The sequence below is a fragment of the Bos javanicus genome, chromosome 25 (assembly GCF_032452875.1).
Source record: "Bos javanicus breed banteng chromosome 25, ARS-OSU_banteng_1.0, whole genome shotgun sequence".
Lineage (NCBI taxonomy): Eukaryota > Metazoa > Chordata > Mammalia > Artiodactyla > Bovidae > Bos > Bos javanicus.
Genome location: NC_083892.1, coordinates 36,495,968 through 36,513,264, shown reverse-complemented (window position 1 = coordinate 36,513,264; position 17,297 = coordinate 36,495,968). Strand labels below are relative to the sequence as shown.

At 44.0% G+C, this 17,297-nt stretch overlaps 1 long non-coding RNA gene across 1 annotated transcript; it reads left to right on the top strand.

Annotated features, from left to right (window-relative positions):
• The first annotated feature begins 10,491 nt into the window (after nucleotides 1-10,491).
• LOC133238949 (uncharacterized) lies at nucleotides 10,492-15,955 on the top strand. Its single transcript, XR_009733694.1, has 3 exons — nucleotides 10,492-10,829; nucleotides 12,017-12,110; nucleotides 15,399-15,955. It is a non-coding gene; the product is annotated as an uncharacterized LOC133238949 (long non-coding RNA).
• Nucleotides 15,956-17,297: the final 1,342 nt, after the last annotated feature.

Genomic DNA, 17,297 nt, shown 5'->3' with positions numbered 1-17,297 from the left:
TTTTAAGGCACAACAAAAAAAGGTTTTCTTTTTTTTAAATTGGGGTGTAGTTGCTTTACAATGCTGTGTTAGTTTCCGCTGTAGAGTGAAGTGAGCTAGCTGCATGTATACATGTATCCCCTCCCTCTTGGGCCTCCCTCCCACCCCCAATCCCGCCCATCAAGGTGACCACAGAGCACCGAGCTGAGCTCCCTGTGCTGAACATAATGTGACAAAGAAACTAGATCCTGATTTTAAAGAATAAAAGGGTTGAACAAAAAAGGTTGACAACAAAAAAAAAAAGAAAGAAAAAATTGTGACACATAAAATTCCTTTTGAACATTTGGGCCACCCTCTCCCTTTAGGGTACCTTGTGAACATGCATTAACCAGCCCTCTTAGAAGACATCAGAATGCCTGCTTCACGTCAAGAGCACTTTTCCCTGGTGCCAGCAAGATGACTCCTTAGAGGCAGCAATCCCTTTAATCTTCTAAGGGTGCAGATCTGGGTTGCATAAACTGTCGATATGTCATTTGATATACAACCTTTTCACTCAAAAACTTACCTAACTTTGCTTTGACCTCAAATGTTCGGAACAGTCCTCAGAGCTTTCTGAAAGATTGTCTCTTGGGTTATAATCCTCAGATTGGCTCAAAGAAAGTGTTCTGTTTCTTTCTTAGATGGACTGTTAATTTTTTCATCCACAGATAGAATAGTTATTCAGCCATTGAAAGAGTGACGTACTGAATACATGGTGCAAGAGGAATGAACCTTGAAAACCTAAATGAAAGAATCCAGACACAAAAGGCCACATATTACCTGAATCCATTTATATGAAACATCAGAAATAGACAAATCTATGAAGAGAGAACTTACATTGGTGGTTATCAGGGCCTGGGGCGAGGAGAGAGTGGGGAGAAAGTGTTTGATGGGCACAAATTTTATTTTGGTATAAGGGAAATGTTTTGGAGCAAGATAGAGCTGTTGGTAGCACAACTTTGTGAATGTGGTAAGTGATACTGAATTATTCACTTTAAAATGGTTGATTTTGTGTCATATGAATTTTACCTCAACTAAAATGTTCAAATCCCAGTGATGTACCCAAACAAATATAAGGTAGGTCATGATGGTGCCTGCAAAGCCCAGTGGCTTTTTCCAGAGGCCCTGCGCACTGGCCAGCCCCCTGTTGACCAGACCAGGGTGAAACCTTGACCTTACAAGAAGAGGGACCCTAGTTGGGTCTGGGATTCAATCATTTCCTTATTATTAATAGCAGTAAAAAGTTGGCTTGATTTAGACCCTGTGTTTTGCAACTAAGAAATGAGAAGCACACTCAACAATGATGACGATGGATAAGATCAGCCGTTCTCACAGCGTGAAATGCCCTCTCTCCTGTTCTCCCTCTGGCCAAATGCATGACGAGATGGGTCAAGACAAGTTGAAGAAGCCACTCTTAGCCAGATGAAGAAGAGTCTTGAGATTCTACCCTGAGGCACTAAGATTTTATCTTGGGGATGATGAAGGTGGTTGTAAGGATTTGAACCACAGAGGAATGTTACAAGATCCATGTATTAGCAGGCTCTGTCGTGGTTTAAGAAGAGAATCACCAGGAGGGAGGTGGGAGGGGGGTCGGGACAGGGGGACACATGCACGCTTGTGGCTGGTTCATGTCAATGTATGGCAAAAAAAAAAAAAAAAAAAAAAATATTGTAAAGTAATTAGCCTCCAATTATAATAAATAAATTAATTTCTTAGAAAAAGAGAATCACCTGGGTGAGGCCAGCATAGAGTCAAGCAAAACTTGTTAGGTAGTCACTGAAGCAATGAGGAGAGGCCAGTGCCTTGCCTTTCTTCTGCAATGTACCCCAGGAGACTTGTTTTTTCCCTTCATCTCACACTTCCTGTTTCATTAATTCCCTTCTATATGATTGTCTGATATTTCCCTCTCTTCTCTGATTCCTCTTTTACTCCTTTTCATCACTTTCTGCTCTTCTGGAAACCCAAATGATTCTGATAGTAACATGTTTGAACCATCTGCAACATCCCCTAATATCTGACACCATAAGTTCAGTGAATACCCAACATAGTCATGGGTAGAAGGAAGTACATATCATCTTTGTGGTCACAACTGGCTTTGCAGCATTTGGAACAAGAGTGGGAACGTGATGGGAAGTGTGGAAGGAAATATTTATCCCACAGGAAGATGACACAACCTGCAGAGTTATTTCAGAAAGCCCCTTGAATCTAAGCAAACAGGCAGAATTTGGAATCCCAAGTTCTGGCTCTGTGTTCTGGATTCATAGTTTAACTGCTTGGGCAGGACTTTTCTCCAGCCTGTCAAGTGGGAATTAAATAACCCCAATACTGTTTATGGGAGAAGGCAATGGCACCCCACTCCAGTACTCTTGCCTGGCAAATCCCATGGACGGAGGAGCCTGGTGGGCTGCAGTCCATGGGGTCGCTAGGAGTCAGACACGAAAGAGAAGCTTCACTTTCACTTTTCACTTTCATGCATTGGAGAAGGAAATGGCAACCCACTCCAGTGTTCTTGCCTGGAGAATCCCAGGGATGGGGGAGCCTGGTGGGCTGCCATCTCTGGGGTCACACAGAGTCGGACACGACTGAAGCGACTTAGCAGCAGCAATACTGTTTATCTCAAAGAGTTTTCACAAGGATCAGTTAAGAGAGACATGAAGGAACTTTATATGGTGTGGTTGAGATGATGTTTAGTTGCTAAAATGTGTCCAATTCTTTGCAACCCCATGGACTATATGCTGCCAGGCTCCTCTGTCCATAGAATTTCCCAAGTAAGAATACTGGAAAAGTGAAAGAAAGAAAGTGAAGTCGCTCAGTCGTGTCCAACTCCTTGGGACCCAATGGTCTGTAGCCTACCAGGCTCCTAAGTCCATGGGATTTTCCAGGCAAGAATACTGGAGTGGGTTGCTATTTCCTTCTCCAGGGGATCTTCCCGACCCAGGGATCAAACCCAGGTCTCCAGCATTGTATATAGACGCTTTACCCTCTGAGCCACCAGGGAAACCCAAGAATACTGAAGTGGGTTTCTATTTCCTTCTGCAGAGGATCTTCCTGACCCCAGGGGAAGATCTCCTGCATTGGCAGGCAGATTCTTTACCACTGAGTCACCAGGGAAGCCCTTGGTAGAGATGTTAGCAGTTAGGTTATCAGAAAAGAGATTCTGGGATAGAGTAGAGAGTGAGCAAACGCTAAGGAAGTCCTCCTCCTCCTCTTTGCTGTAAAGTCTATAAAAGTGCCTCTGCTTCTGGGAGGGGGAGGGGATTTCTCTATGGGGCAATGTGTGTGGGTCTGAAAAAGCATTCTCCTACTTCAACCCAGCCATCTTGTCTCTGGTTTGGGTGCCTACCCTCTCAAAAGATCCAGGCTTTAGTGATAGTCCCACCCCCTCTACCCCCCAACACCCCACCTCCTCCCCTCCCCCAACACACACACACGCACTATATTCCTGGGCGAGGCTGAGCCTGGTTGAAGTTAACACCTTGGGCTCTAAAGCTAGATGATCTAAATTTGAATCCCAACTGCTTGAGTAGTTAGGGATGCATACTTGAGTGGTCACTTCACCTTTATGTGTCCCTTCTTGCTAATTTGTAGAAGAGGGGTCATAACAACACTTAGCTCATAGGGTTATGGGGTAAATTGAATATCTTAATGCAGGCCAAGTGCTCAGAACAGGAATTATTAGCTTTCCTTGCCTGAGGATAGGTCTCTCGGGGAGCAGGGGTGGGGGGCGGCGGTAGGTGGTATGCCCCTGTCTCTGCAATCTCAGTTGAGAAACTGAAGCAAAGCAGGTCTATATAGTCCTTGCCGCCCCTCCATGTCCTCAGCCTGCCTTTTCTCTGTGGAAAAACTTTAGCTAAAGAATAAGCTTAATCAGAAAACTGAGAAAATGCAGAAACAAAGGAAATCAGTGAAAGGAAACCAAATAATAATAGTGTGGTTATTATGCATTGTCTTTTCATACTGTTCATGGGGTTCTCAAGGCAAGGATACTGAAGTGGTTTGCCATTCCCTTCTCCAGTGGACCATGTTTTGTTAGAACTCTCTTCCATGACCTGTCCAGCTTGGGTGGCCCTACATGGCATGGCTCATAGTTTCATTGAACAACACAAGGCTGATGATGTGATCACTCACCTAGAGCCAGACATCCTGGAATGTGAAGTCAAGTGGGCCTTAGGAAGCATCACTATGAACAAAGCTAGTGGAGGTGATGGAATTCCAGTTGAGCTATTTCAAATCCTGAAAGATGATGCTGTGAAAGTGCTGCACTCAATATGCCAGCAAATTTGGAAAACTCAGCAGTGGCCACAGAACTGGAAAAGATTACTTTTCATTCCAATCCCAAAGAAAGGCAATGTCAAAAAATGGTCAAACTGCTACACACACTAGCCCTCATCTCACACACTAGCAAAGCAATGTTCAAAATTCCCCAAGCCAGGCTTCAACAGTACATGAACCATGAACTTCCAAATGTTCAAGCTGGATTTAGGAAAGGCAGAGGAATCAGAGATCAAATTGCCAACATCCACTGGATCATCGAAAAAGCAAGAGAGTTCCAGAAAAATGTCTACTTTTGCTTTATTGACTACACCAAAGCCTTAGACTGTGTGGATCACAACAAAGTGTGGAAAATTCTGAAAGAGATGGAATACCAGACCACCTGACCTGCCTCCTGAGAAATCTGTATGCAGGTCAAGAAGCAACAGTTAGAACTGGACACAGAACAACAGACTGGTTCCAAATCGGGAAAGGAGTATGTCAAGGCTGTATATTGTCACCCTGCTTATTTAACTTATATGCAGAGTACATCATGAGAAATGCCGGGCTGGATGAAGCACAAGCTGGAATCAAGATTGCCTGGAGAAATATCAATAACCCCATATACGCAGATGACACCACCCTTATGGCAGAAAGCAAAGAAGAACTAAAGAGCCTCTTGATGAAAGTGAAAGAGGAGAGTGAAAAAAAGCTGGCTTAAAACTCAACATTCAGAAAACTAAGATCATGGCATCTGGTCCCATCACTTTATGGCAAATAGATGGGGAAACAACGGAAACAGTGTCAGACTTTATTTTCTTGAGCGCCAAAATCATTGCAGATGGTGACTGCAGCCATGAAATTAAAAGACGCTTGCTCCTTGGAAGAAAAGCCATGACCAACCAAGATAGCATATTAAAAAGCAGAGACATTACTTTACCAACAAACGTGCATCTAGTCAAAGTTATGGTTTTTCCAGTAGTCATGTATGGATGTGAGAGTTGGACAATAAAGAAAACTGAGCACCGAAGAATTGATGCTTTTGAACTGTGGTGTTGGAGAAGACTCTTGAGAGTCCCTTGGACTGCAAGGAGATCCAACCAGTCCATCCTAAAGGAAATCAGTCCTGAATACTCACTGGAAGGACTGATGCTGAGACTGAAGCTCCAATTATTTGACCACATGATGTGAAGAACCGAGTCATTGGAAAAGACCTGATGCTGGGAAAGATTGAAGGCGGAAGGAAAAGGGGATGACAGAGGATGAGATGGTTGGATGAAATCACTGACGCAATGGACATGAGTTTGAGTAAGCTCCAGGAGTTGGTGATGGACAGAAAAGCCTGGCGTGCTGTGGTCCATGGAGTTGCAAAGAGTAGGACATGACTGAGTGACTGACCTGAACTGATTATGCATTGTCAAGGACCTTTAGTTCCTTTTCAAGGACTATAGATAAAATTCTGAGCCATATCTTGTGAGCTGTCTTGTAGATACTGAAACCCCACCAGGTGGAAGAATTTAAGTACATGATGACTATGATGGAGCCACAACATAAGCTGCCACAATTCTGAGAGTTGGTCTCAAAGAAATGGAAACAAACAGACCCTGGATCTGAAGAGTAACTATATTTAAAACAATCAAGATGGAACTTCTCTGGTGGTCCCATGGTTAAGAATCTGTCTTGCAATGCTAGGGATATGGGTCCAGTCTCTGGTAGGGAACTAAGAACCTACATGCTGTGGAGCAACTAAGCCCGAACACAACTACTGAGCCTGAGAGCCACAACTAGAGAGTCCATGCACTGCAAGGAAAGATCACACATGAGGCAACAAAATCCTACATGCTGCAACTAAGACCCCCACACACAAAAAATCAAGATGATATTGATCAGACCAGACCACCAATGATTAATTCAAGATGACTGTCAGAGCCAACTGTGCTGTTTCTGCAGGTAAAGCTTTTGCACCCTGATTGTCCAGAGGTTGGGGGCGAGAGGAAGGAGTCAGCCTTTGGACAGGCATCTGCCTTCCCCGCACCCCCAGTTACCGGCATCCAAAATAAAGCAAGGCACACTTTCCATCAGCCTGGCCTCTTTATTGGATCGGAGAAGGCAATGGCACCCACTCCAGTACTCATGCCTGGAAAATCCCATGGACGGAGGAGCCTGGTAGGCTACAGTCCACGGGGTCTCGAAGAGTTCGACAGGACTGCCCAACTTCACTTTCACTTTCCACTTTCATGCGTTGGAAAAGGAAATGGCAACCCACTCCAGTATTCTTGCCTGGAGAATCCCAGGGACAGGGGAGCCTGGTGCGTCTATGGGGTCTCACAGAGTTGGACATGACTGAAGCAGCCGCAGCAGCTTTATTGAATTTTGAGTAGCTAGCAGCTGGACTCCACTTTCAGTAACAAGGAGACCCAGAAAGTTTGTCTATTTGCATCTCCCAGCCACCAAAACTTAGCTATCACCTATTACCTCCAATGGCAAGATCAAGTTTTGCTGTCCTGAGAGAAATGAGGATATGGGAGCAGAGATATAACACAAGTATATGATCTTGCTTTCATTGTTTGCACACTCCAGAGTGTAACCTGTGAAATTTGAGTCTAACACATAAATCACTCCAGACCAACACTGCCTCTCATATTTCGGGTGATTCGCTCAGCCAGCGGAAGTCAGGACTGACTTCCCAGAAGAGGAACCAACTGGGCTAACAAAATAGAAGGATGGGAATAGCAGACTGATGGGGCCTCTTGTATTGCCGAGTCTTCCCTGAGTGTGTTTTTTTTTTTTTTCCTGAGTGTTATTTGATTTTCAACTTTGACTGATTGCTGACTTGTGAGAAAGAAGATAATCTACTTAGAGTTGGTGAGGATACTGTGTTCTCATGCCTGTGTAGTAAGTTTACCTTGGCTACTGTAACTGCCTGTTTATTTGTCTCTGAATAATGTCCGGATCTTAGTCACATCTGCTCCCTAAGCATTGAGAACAGAGCTTTGAAAGTACATGCCGAGGCCATTGGTACACAAATGACTACACGAGAGGGTGCTCTTCACGCACACACGTCCTTCCTCACAGTCAGAACGGGAGTCTCTTCCCTTAGGTCTTACCAGCGGTGGAATGAAGGAGCACAAAGATCATGCCTTCTATTATTTCCCCTTGCAGAGCAAGGCCATTTGCCTTTGCTAGGATGTGGCTCTGGCCACGTTTTATTCCCAGGAAACGACTAGTCTACCTCTGTTGGGTTAGACTCCAACCAACTAGACTGGCCGTGAGGTGAAGAGGGCAGGTGATGGTTGTATAAGGCTTAGTGAGAAAGTCATCATAGCTGAGTATATGCTTTGTAGGAAGATAAAAGCGTATACTTCCTACAAGAGTTTTATTCTCAAGAAGAAGAAAGGCTGTGGGTTAGTTGAGTGTATTAAGTTGTCAGTAGTTATCAGATATCACCCCTGTTGTCCCTGTGGGATGTAGTTTGTGTACCTCTCAGTCAGGAACATAGAGGGGTGGGTCCTCATGACTTGCACCTGTCCTTGTTCCTGCTGAGGTGAGATGGAGTCCTTGGTTTTTGAGACCCATGGGGGAGCCCCTGGGCAGGGGTAGCCATGGAGATAGAGGCCAGAATTTTATGCAATTTGCAGTTGTAGCCTTGGGTGTCACTATTTCCCAAACTGACCTTCATCACGAAACAGCTAACATTAAATACTGGCATTGCAGAGCAAATGACTTGCCACTTCCTCAAGAATATTAAAGTGAACGTTGTGTGTGTTATTCAGTGAGTAGCCATTCCCTTCTCCAGGGGATCTTCCCAACCCAGCCATCAAACCCAGGTCTTCTGCATTGCAGGCAGATTCTTTACCACTGAGCCACCAGGGAAACCATTTCTCATATTAGCTTATTTATAACATGTTGTTTTGATCAATAGATGTTGGGAAGGCATTTGCAGTCACTGAGCCTCAGTTTCTACATCTATAACTGGGAATATTAGCATTAAGCTACTTAACAGTGCCCAGAGAAGGCACCAAGAGGTGGCAAAAACACATCAGAATTCTTGGGACTTTCTATCCTACTTTTCCTGAGGATCATCTTCCAGCTTCCCAGGTCTGTCCTTTGTTGATACTCAGGCTTGCTTCCATTTCTCTCCTTTGCTACCTCTCTGTAGGGCTCCATTTTCCCAGAAATTTCAGAGGTATGCCCCACACTGACCTTGGCTATGTGTCTCACTCCCTCCACTGGGAGGCCGCTCCCAAGGGAGGGGACTATGTGGATTTCTAGCCCACGGCCCAACACAGTATCCATACCTAATATTCACCTACTTGGCCTTGAGTCAATGGACAAATGAATAGATATATTCAGGCATTGTTTTACAGTGGCAGCCGTGGATTATAACAGGTGCGGAGTTGGTGAGGGACAGGGAGGCCTGGCGTGCTGCGATTCATGGGGTCGCAAAGAGTCGGACACAACTGAGCGACTGATCTGATCTGATCTGGGAGAAAGTCTGAACCAAAAGTTGACAGGCTATGATGGTAGAAATTTCATGCTGCATGATAAGTTCCCAAGTAAATGAAAGAGGGCAGGAGACATAGTTGGGACGTACTGCAATTTACCAGCGAAATATCCACACACTCAGGTTGTCATCCAACAGCCCTGCAAACTCTCAGGCCAGAATGAGGGAAAGAGTAGGTGAAAGGTGAGTGCTACCTTCTGCAGATGAACTGAAAGTGAGAAAGGATAAACAGAGAGAGAAGTGCACAAACACAGCTTAAATGTCTTGTGTTTCTGTTAAGTTTAAGAATCTTTTAGATTTAGTTTTTCACATAATTCATGATTTCTCAGTCCAAGAAGTCCCAGGACATATGGGGTCAGAGTAATGACAATAAGGCCATGTAGTTTCCAGACCCTCAATCCTTGGGCTTCTCTCATCAGGAATGGAGTGAAGGCTGACAGATTACCAACTTCTAATATAATCCTCCTCCTTGCCATGTCCTCATGCCCCATTATATGGTCCCTATTTGTCACAAAGCAGGAAGCCATCTGCTCTGACCCTGCTTTGCCCCATAGAAAAGCTTCATGTCATCTTTCTGGAGTCCTGTATGTGCCACATCACTTGTGGATAGAGAGGTGGAGTCCACATGATGATCAGGCTGCTTTCTCCTCTTTACACCCATTGATCTTGGACTTGCAGCCTTTTCAGAGAGAGAGGCAACCGTTATTTGGTCTAGAATCCGTGTAACATGCTGTCTACTGCAGACCCCTCTGAGGGCAGGACAGAAATCAGCCTGAATTGATACCACTGGTGCTGCCATCACCATCTCCTCCGTGTCCTGTGTCTCCTTCAGGAGCCCTCTCATCAACGGAATCCTGATGGATTCTCCTAAATGTACAGGGACAGTGACCAAAGGCCCAGCCAGGCCCTCTGATTGTGTTAACAATTCAAGAAGATGGTGTGGTCACCAAAGAACCACTTGAAAAGGACATGCAGCCACCCAGTGGTCTTACCTCCACCAACTCAAGTCCAACAACCTTTCTCATTCCCCCTTGGCAGGAAGCACTGTCTTGGTGCCAGAAGCACTCTCTTGGTGCCAGGGACAAATGTGTCGTGTTAGTCACTCAGTCATGTGACTGAGTAGCCCACCAGGCTCCTCTGTCCATGGAATTCTCCGGGCAAGAATACTGGAGTGGGTTGCCATTTCCTACTCCAAGGTATCTTTCCCAACCCAGGGATAAAGCCTGGGTCTCCTGCATTGTGGGTAGATTCTTTGCCATCTTAGCCACCAGGGAAACCCAGGGACACGATGGTGACAAATACCTACACTCTGTCCACTATATAAATGTGGCAGGGGAACTAGGTGAGGAATCCAGCAATGGTGCTGGAGATAATAGAATTGTGTGCAGAGGACAGCAGTTTGCCAGGAGAGGAAGGGGTTATATCTGTTCAGTGGAGTTGGTCAGGAAAATCTAAAACAGGGGATTCTGTCTGCACTGGGATTTGAAGGATGAGCAGGGGACTTATGAAAAAGGAGAGGTATTTCTAGGCGGGGGGAGCTGCATGGGCAAAGATCTTTAGACCTAGCTCACTGGAAGAATTTCAAGTATTTTAAAGCATGAGCACAGGGTAACTGAGCACAAATTATGAACGTAAGAATAATTTAGAGGAGACATGGCCAACAGTTTTATGAGAGTTTCTGTAATGGTTGGGCTTACTGATGACACTGATTGAGTTGTTATTGAATTCCCACAGAACACAAAGTCAAATGAGTGTCTGTGATGCTCCGCCAACTGTCAAAGCAGAGAGGGCTCCTGCAGGTGGAGCACAGGTGGCCCTTCTACTGGCTGCAGCTCCAGCCCCACCCCCTTCTCAGCACTTAAACCTCCCAGCTTCACTGAGTCTCCGCTATCCAGGAAAGGAAGCTCCACATTCAAAGGCCTGCAAAGAATAGCATACACAGCTGAAAGGAAACTCAGAGGAGAGGATCTCAGCAAGAAGTTGCCATGGACCTGATCCCATACTTTTCCACAGAATCCTGGGTTCTCCTGGTTACCAGTCTGGTGCTCCTCTATTTGTGAGTAACTGTTCAGACTCCTCTCCTCTGTAATGTTGGACTTGGGGTGGTAATCAGGCCTCCCTTTCCCTGTCTGTTATGAAGATCAAAGTTAACAGATAGGATGTTATTAAAGCTTTAGGAACTACCAAAAATATTTCCACTTTCTACCTGGAATGAGAATCTCAAAATCATGAGTCAAGTAATACATGTTGTTGTTCAATCTCTAAGTCGTGTCTGACTCTTTGCAACCGCATGAACTGCAGCACGCCAGGCTTCCCTGTCCTTCACTATCTGAGTTTGCTCAAACTCATGTCCAATGAGTCAGTGATGCCATCCAACCGTTTCATCCTTTCTCCCTCTTCTCCTCCTTCCCTCAATCTTTCCCACCATGAGAGTCTTTTCCAGCGAGTCAACTCACCATCACGTGGCCAAAGTATTGGAGCTTCAGCTTCAACATCAGTCCTTCCAATGAATATTCAGGGTTGATTTCTTTTAGGATTGACTGGTTTGATCTCCTTGCTGTCCAAGGGACTCTCAAGAGTCTTCTCCAACACCACAGTTCGAAAGCATCAGTTCTTTGGCACTCGGCTTCTTTATGGTCCAAGTCTCACATCCATACATGACTACTGGAAAAACCATAGCTTTGACTACATGGACTTTTATTGGCAAAGTGATGTCTCAAGTGCGTGCACGCTTAGTCACTCAGTCATGTCTGACTCTGAAACCCTGTGGACTGCAGCCCGCCAGGCTCTTCTGTCCATAGGGATTCTCCAGGCAAGAATCCTGGAGTGGGTTGCCATACCCTGGTCCAACAGATCCTCCCAACCCATGGATTAAACCCAGGTCTCCCACATGGCAGGCAGATTCTTTACTCATAAACATGAGTAATTCCCTGGAAGGATTCCTGCCTGAACCTCTCAGGACCACTCAAATTGGAAACATTTATCAAGTATCCATTTTAGGATTGGTCCCATGAAGACTTCAGCTGCTTTTAACTAATCATCATCACTTTCTGTGAGTCTCACAGTGGAGGTGGGAAAGGAGGTGATGAGTGAATGTAATATCAGTTTTGGAGTTGCTGATATTATTTATTGCCTACATGTTACCTCCCTAAGTTGACAGTTCCAGTTCTGAATCAACGACTGGCAGCTCCAGCACCAATAGTCCACAATTCCTGTGACCTGGTTTTCTGTTTCACTTTATAGATGCTGGACTTATTCACATGGATTTTTTAAGAAGCTGGGGATTCCTGGACCAAAACCTCTGCCTTATTTTGGAAATATTCTGTCCTACAAAAAGGTGCGTGCTATTTGAGCTCCAGCTTTGCTTCTTATGGTTGCAAATCTCAGGTGAGTTCCATAATAAAAATTCCCCTTCTTAAGAAGAAGGTATGAGGTTTCAAGCTCTCTAGAAATGGCATCATAGGCTCTACTCAACACGTGGCCAAGGTTATCCCATGGCCCCACTGCCAACTGCTAAGCACTTCAGGTTTGCCTCCCCAGACAGCTGAGTTCTCTGATTCAGCACAGGACTTGATTTCCATCTTGTGAGTGTTGTGAAGAGGGTTTTCTTTCTGCCAGATTCAGATTCTCAGGAAGGCACAATCCCCCTTAGGAGAAAAGAATGAGGGAGGTGCCCAGTCATGACTCATTAAGCTGAGTACACTGGAGTCAGACTTACCTGTTGCCAGCATATGCTGTGGGTTCCCCTTTTTAAAAATTCCTTCTGGATTGATTGGAAACTTCACTTTCTAAGACAACCCTCATACTCACCCTTGAGTAATTGGCACATATGTGTATTCCCTCAAGAACTGCTAACACCAGCAGTTATTTCCATACACTTCTTGTAACTGGTGACCACTGAGGGGATTTGAGAGCTGAAACAAGAACTTCCTGCTGTACTTCTGTGCCTTCAAAGCAGAATCCTCTTTTTTTTTTTTTTCTAATTTTATTTTATTTTTAAACTTTATATAATTGTATTAGTTTTGCCAAATATCAAAATGAATCCGCCACAGGTATACATGTGTTCCCCATCCTGAACCCTCCTCCCTCCTCCCTCCCCATACCATCCCTCTGGGTCGTCCCAGTGCACTAGCCCCAAGCATCCAGTATCGTGCATCGAACTTGGACTGGCAACTCGTTTCTTACATGATATTTTACATGTTTCAATGCCATTCTCCCAAAGCAGACTCCTCTTGTGTGGGTCTTGCAGAGTGAGTGAGTGAGCATCTAACAGAGACAAGATGATGGCTGTCTTCAACTTCAGATATTTATCTACTAAATAAATTGGTTTTAAAAAATAAAGCAGAATCACTTATATAAAATCACTAGAAAGGACGTGATTTGGCAAAATTATTAAAATTTTAACTGAAAGGAATGTACCAGGTGGCAAATGGACTGTGAATTCTAACCAAGCCTTGATATTCATCCAGCTCTGATGCCTCCCCCAGGGCCCAGCCCCTGAACTGAAGGTTGTGAGCTGTGTCCAGATGTTCAGAGGCAGAGCCCTGTGTGCAGGCTGCTGTCTGTCTCAGATTTCCTGTCCCACAGACACAAGGCTTATTTCTCAGATCCTGATTCTCCTAACTGAGCTCTTCACTGTCTCATTACTGCCTCAGAACTTCCTGAACCTTCTTTCCCTCTGAAGAAGTCATAATTTCCTCTCCACCTTTCCCAGACAAACTCCTTTAGTAGATGCACCCCAAACCCACATTTCTGAAACTTTTTTTTTGCATAGTTAAACCATCAGATATCACAGCGTAAACTTAGCTACAGGAAGTTTTGTTTTGGGGTTTTTTTTTTTTTCACTTTCTACTTTATATTTTTGATTCTTTTAAATATAAATTTATTTATTTTAATTGGAGGCTAATTACTTTACAATATTGTAGTGGTTTTGCCGTACATTGACATGAATCCTCCACAGTGTACATGTGTTCCCCATCCTGGACGCCCCCCACCTCCCTCTCCGTCCCATCCCTCTGGGTCATCCCAGTGCACCAGCCCCGAGCACCCTGTCTCATGCACTGAACCTGGACTGGTGATCTGTTTCACATATGATAATATACATGTTTCAATGCCATTCTCCCAAATCATCCCACCCTCGCCCTCTCCCACAGAGTCCAAAAGACTGTTCTATACAATAGACTCCAGTTTCATCCACCTCATTAGAACTGATTCAAATGTATTCTTTTTAATGACTGAGTAATATTCCAATGTGTATATGCACCACAGCTTTCTTATCCATTCATCTACTGATGGACATCTAGGCTGCTCACAGAAGTGAGAACTCAGGGCGTGTGTTTTCATTGCACTGTCCTTTGTCCTTTGTCCTTTGTCCTGTGTGTGGTTGTGGCATCTCCCCATCTTTTCCATGTTGAGCTGGAAAACTAGAAAGCAAGTCCACTTTGAAATTCATTCATTCATTCTCTCTCTTGAACTGAGAGCATATGTTGAGTGATAAAGAGAGAGAGTGAATGAATGAATTTCAAAGTGGACTCGCTTTCTAGTTTTCCAGCTCAACGTGGAAAAGATGGGGAGATGCCACAACCACACACAGGACAAAGGACAAAGGACAGTGCAATGAAAACACGTGCCCTGAGTTTTCACTTCTGTAAGCAACCTAGATGTCCATCGACTCAACATATGCTCTGCTGCTGCTGCTGCTAAGTCGCTTCAGTCATGTCTGACTCTGTGCGACCCCATAGACGGCAGCCCACCAGGCTCCCCCACCCCCGGGATTCTCCAGGCAAGAACACTGGAGTGGGTTGCCATTTCCTTCTCCAATGCATGAAAATGAAAAGTGAAAGTGAAGTTGCTGAGTCTTGTCTGACTCTTAGTGACCCCATGGACTTCGGCCCACCAGGCTCTTCGATCCATGGGATTTTCCAGGCAAGACTGCTGGAGGGAGGTGCCGTTGCCTTCTCTACAACGTATGCTCTAGACGCTTTTAAATCTGCTAGACACTAGAGATTATTGGCACTTTATCTTACTAATTCTGCTAGAATTCTAGAAAGGACTCATTAGACAAATGAAAAGGCTGCTTAGCTTGGAGATGAAAGTGTGTATAGGAAACTCTTCCCTCAGCTTCAGTTTTCTCACATGTCCATGGAGAATTAGAGGGTTATGAACTTGTGTACAAGAAAAAGCCTTCAGAAAGACAAGCAGTAATTAGTATTCATTGACAAGGGTAGGTGGTTAGTATCTACACTACTCACAGAAAATTTGAGTGATTTTTAAATTCTCTGTTTCAAATATCTCCTCTATTTTTGTCTCCTCTACCCTAAGATATCTCTTAGGAATAAGAGTTTCCTTGCATTTGCCAGTGGAAAATAGTAAGCCTGATTTCACGGGATTCAAGTCATTTTTATCCCAATTTGTGGTAGTGTTCAGTACATTTGGAGAAGGCAATGGCACCCCACTCCAGTACTCTTGCCTGGAAAATCCCATGGACGGAAGAGCCTGGTAGGCTGCAGTCCATGGGGTGGATAAGAGTCGGACACGACTGAGAGACTTCACTTCACTTCACTTCACTTCACTTCACTTCACTTCAGTACGTTTAAACTAATAACCTAATTTTTTTCTCTTTCAGGGTATTTGGGATTTTGACAATCAATGTTTTAAAAAGTATAGGAAAACATGGGGATAAGTATTCTGGAAATTTCCATTGGATAGACTTGTTATGATGAGGATCCTGTCCTTCTGTGGCATGGAGGACAATCTCAGTCCATAGCTCTTGAAATAAAGCCATCTATTGCAAAGCTTTGGAAGCTTATTCTTTCTATGAGGAAGATGTCACCAGGTATCCAGCTCTGCAGTCTGAGTCAGGCCTGGAGAGCTTCAGGTCATCACTTTGCTCCAGACTTTGAGGCCCAGGGACTCCTAGCATCACTTTATGCCCAGTATCTTGCTTTCCCCCCTTCTCCATTTTTCCTTCCTTGGGGAACCTATAATTGCATAAAATGCATTATTCTAGAACATTCTAATATGTGCTTATAAGTGCATTTTTTACCCTTTCCCACATTATTCACTTTTAACTGAAAGCCAAAATTCCTTTATATAAACTTTGGATTTAATATATCCTTTTCAAAGAAGGACTAGGGGTAATGTGTGAAAAGAAAAGAAAACCATTTCTGATCAGCTTTTAAAACATTTCTCTGGTTTTTGTTGTTTTTAAGTCAAAACTTTTCAATCTAAGTGTATAGAAGTATTGCTTTAACAACTCTATCCTTCTGACTTTGAAGAGATGTGGGATATTTCTAACCCAGAGTGTTTCCAGTGGGCTGGTAGACTTGATTTTATAGAGTGGCCCCAGCTGATTTCAGTGGCTGGTCCCTTTAACAGCTGATGGAGGTTTGGTGAGAGCAGAAGAGAGTTACCATGGAGAAGGCAACGGCACCCCACTCCAGCACTCTTGCCTGGAAAATCCCATGGATGGAGGAGCCTGGTAGGCTGCAGTCCATGGGGTCGCTAAGAGTCGGACACGACTGAGCGACTTCACTTTCACTTTTCACTTTCATGCATTGGAGAAGGAAATGGCAACCCACTCCAGTGTTCTTGCCTGGAGAATCCCAGGGGCGGGGAGCCTGGTGGGCTGCTGTCTATGGGGTCGCACAGAATCAGACACGACTGAAGCGACTTAGCAGCAGCAGCAGCAAGGTACAGAAAATAGTGTAAAGATTCTTTCTGCTCAAGATAACTTAACTCTTTCCTAATGTATTGGCAGCGTTCTTTAATACAATGCTTAGTGGTAGCAGTAATTGTGAGCTTTGTATCTTTAGTTTTGGAGATGTTTCTAATGGTTTTTTTTTTCCCCATTAAAATGTATGTTTGTGGTAGGTTTGGGGATTATACTTTTCATGTTGATGTATGGCAAAACCAATACAATATTGTAAAGTAAAAAAAAAAACAAAATATCGTTTAAAAAAAAATCATTAATGATGAGAGTACCCTGTATTCAATCCAGGCTTGAATACAGTTCAATCCAATTATGTAAAAAGTTTTTACATGATTTTTTTTAACTGAGATAAAATACCCATAACATAAAACTTACCATGTTTACTATTTCAAAATATATAGTTCAGTAGTATTAAGTACTTTCTTATTGTGTGCAACAAATCTCCAAAACTCTTTTTATCTTCCCAAACCACACCTCTACACCCGTGAAACTATTTCCCATCACCAGGCATTCGTCATTTTAGGTTCCATCTCTGAACTTGACTCTTCTAGGCGTTTGTATTTTAATGAATGGCTTAGTTCTCATAGAATAATGTCCTCAAGTTTCATCCATACTGTAGTACGTGTCAGAATTTCCTTCCTCTTCAAGGATGAATAAGATTCCGTTGTATATATATTTGCCACATTTGTTAATCCATTCATTCATCAAGGAACCCTTGAATTGCTTCCACTTTGGGGCTCTTGTGAATTATGCTGCTGTGAACCAGGGTGTACAAATACTACCTTGAGATCCTGCTTTCAGTTCTTTTGGCCA